This window comes from Pongo abelii, chromosome 6, assembly GCF_028885655.2.
Source record: "Pongo abelii isolate AG06213 chromosome 6, NHGRI_mPonAbe1-v2.0_pri, whole genome shotgun sequence".
NCBI classification, from domain to species: domain Eukaryota; kingdom Metazoa; phylum Chordata; class Mammalia; order Primates; family Hominidae; genus Pongo; species Pongo abelii.
In genome coordinates, this window is record NC_071991.2 from 28,039,283 (window position 1) to 28,042,606 (window position 3,324).

At 40.6% G+C, this 3,324-nt stretch overlaps 1 pseudogene; it reads right to left on the reverse strand.

The window, feature by feature from the left end:
• Window positions 1–1,431: 1,431 nt before the first annotated feature.
• On the reverse strand, window positions 1,432–2,689 carry LOC103891104 (cyclin-J-like; annotated as a pseudogene).
• Window positions 2,690–3,324: the final 635 nt, after the last annotated feature.

Genomic DNA, 3,324 nt, shown 5'->3' on the forward strand with positions numbered 1-3,324 from the left:
CAAGTGCTATCTTGAAAACAAAACACACACAAAAAGACACACCTTACCAATTTTTAAACCAGAAAGCTTCCCTCCAACAAATCTTTCTTCCCCTACAGAAACGAGCACAATGTATACATTTTATCAGTTATTACAATGACTTTTTAACCTTTTAAGGTTATTCCTCCAAAATGCTTTACCCCCAAACTGCCCTTGCTGTAATGACAATTATTGCTGTTTGCAGTTAATACCAGTACAGTGCAATGTCCCAGGGCAGTTGCAGGGTCAATTCAATGAAAGTAGCTACTGAAATGTAGTCATCAGTTACCTTTGCCTGCTTAGACTGACTAGTTGGCTTCAAAGGTTGCTTAAAAAACCTGTCTTCCACATAACAAAGTGTTGCTCTAGCACAACCTGAGAACTACCCTGGCCACAGTCCCCTCCAAAATAAACCTACAGGACTTTATTCTAGCACCAGCCTCTTACAGTTATGCCTTCCTTTGAAATAACTTTTTAAGAATGTCGATTCTGAGTATAAATCACGGATTGCACTGAGAAAGGCAAAACCTACATATGTATTATGAAACACAGGAACTACCACTTCATTCTGAGCTATAATATTATGTTCTTATTTGAAAACACACCCTAGCAAGAGTATTTTAATCTATGTTATAAAGGTAGTTCACACTATAACATTTCCAAAGCTTGTTGCATTACAGTTAAGTGTTTCCAAGTAGTACAAATTCCCTGAGTTAAATGTGTTTTAATTCTAAAAATTTGAGGTTGATCACTTAGGGAAAAAAGAAAAATTATGATCGTGATTTTAAAAATAAGAGATCTACTCCACCATTAATTTTAGTATATAAATCCAGACACCTATACTATTTATGAGAGGAAGTTATATAGAATCATCTAAAAAAATGTTTTTACTGCACAGATTGGTATAGCATAACAATTCATGAGTTTAAACTTAGTTCAAAAATCATGTGTAGAACAAAAAAATTTGCAGAATCAAAAACCTTTTCAAAAATTAATACTGTAACTTTCCTTCATAAAAGACTGTTTGGCAAGTCCATAGATAAGGTAAACATTTAGTCTTTGACTTAGAAGCCAACATTAGGCCCAGATGCTACCACAGGTCAAATCTCAAAATGGCAAATTGGAGTCTGTCCAAATTTTCTGTTGTATTGAATATTTTCGCAATATTTGGACCATCAGCCAGCACTTGAACATTTTTGTCATACAGGGATTTGTTGTAACAGAATTTGACACACTATTAATTTGCTTAGTCCTCCCAGGATTCATGGTGCATTAAAAGGGATATTCAGTCTTCCTGGAGCTGGTACCGGAAGAGTTCTGATGTCACTTAGATCCCCTTCCTTTTGAACAGAAGTTTACAAAACGCTTACCCACAGCTTCATGTCACAAAGCAGTCTGGGTCAGTTATCAACTTCACACATAATCACCTTTCAAAACACGAATACAAGGGTAATGTTTATTTATCTGATAACTCCAGTTATAAGAAACACTCAGACAGGGCTTAACTTCTACTGGTATTGCCAGTGACATTCCAATACCAGTATGCATGTGCCCAAGGCCCTGAACAGTAGCTTGGAAGCCAGCAGGACACGTCTGTCGTGTGTAAGATGAAGTGTGTGTGGTCGATACAATCTGCTGACAGCTTGGTTGTTCTGACTAGGATGGCGATACTGCAGTGAGGTCTGAGGTGTCTGATGGAGATATTGAGGTTGCTGAAAATGAACTAGCCGTGAGGGCTGGGAGGCTTGCTGGAACATACTTAGTTGTGCTGACTGAGGTCCTGCTTGACCTCTCCGTTTGTTTGCTTCTTTCACATCATTATCGTGAGCAATCAATAGCTGTTCAATACACTGCACTAAGAAATCCCAAGAGTAAGCAGTAAGACGATGCAGTCTTGTAGGCCACGGTGGAGAAAGACGAAGTATAATCCTCGAAGAAGACACATACGCAGCAGCTACTAAAGAAGGTGTATACTTTAGAAAGGCATAATCTTGCAAAGATACTTCCAGGAAGTAATCTGCATATTTGGCCATTTAGAATTTAGTCTTTTCCAAGCAAATCATTGGCCAGCCGTCATGAAGATCTGTTTTGTGTTCTGCTTCAGAGAGATAATACTCAATGAAATGGGCGGCTGTTGGAAGGCAGGGGTTCCACTGAAAGGTTTCTAATAATAATGGTTCCATATGTAGCAAATTTTGTTTTGTTAATACTAGATTCATATTAGTCATACAACCCAGGCTGTTGAGCTGCTCCAGCTTAGACACACGTTCTTCTTTTTCTTCAAATTTACTTGCTAGAAGCAGGCAGGAAAGCGCAACTAAATGCAGCTGCTGGATAGAGATGTCATAGCGGTCCATGAACAGGTCCAGTAAACTAGACAGCAAGATGGCGGGCAGAAGGGCAAAGGCATGGAAGCGATTGCTTACAGTGGCAATCAAGTCAGCAAAATACCGTCTGAGACTTAATTGAGGGGACTGGCCTTTATAGGAGGGCAACTTCAGCTCCTTGCAGCGAAGCCCTTGGTGAATGTCGGCGGCCAGCTGTCCTCGCCACCACTGCCCCTCCAACTCCATGGGACCCGGCGGCGCGCCCAGCCCGACGCTGCAACTTGAGTCCGGAACCGCGGCCCTCACAGCCCCAGCCCCTCCGGCGTGCTGGGGACGCCAGCCCCGCTCATGCTGCAGTCAGTCTGCTGCTAAACGCCGGTCTCAGCTCTGGCCCAGCGACTGGACGCTCGCGCCGCCGCTTGTTAAAGGACCGGCAGGCAGCTCCCAGTGCATACTAACATTTTTAATGTATAAGATTTTATTACGGTTCAGTCTGAAGTAGTGAAGCATTCCCATGCTAATTTCTTCCTTGACCCACGAATTAAAAAGTGTGTGATTGTCAGAATAAAAAGATCTTTATAAAGTATGTTTTTGAAATGTCTAAATGCATGAGTTTTAGTTACCTTTTTATTGCTGATTTCTAACCATTAAATTATGGTGGATGTGGTCTATTAGATGCCAGTCCTGCGAAAAATTTAAAGAACTTTCTGACTTACAGTGCAGTCAGTTTTTATAAATGTTTCGTGTGTGGTTGAGAGGAATATGATTCCCCTAATTGTTTGGTGCAGGGACACGCATACGCATATTTATTAGGTCAAGTTTGTTAACTGTGTATTTCAACCCATCCGTAATTTACTGCTTGCTTTATTTATTCCTAGGAAAGGTGTGTTTTCCTATTCCACTCTGTTGATGGATTTGACAATTTCTCATGTAGTTCTGTAATTTTTATCTTATAAATGAGGTTGGGCTACTAATAATG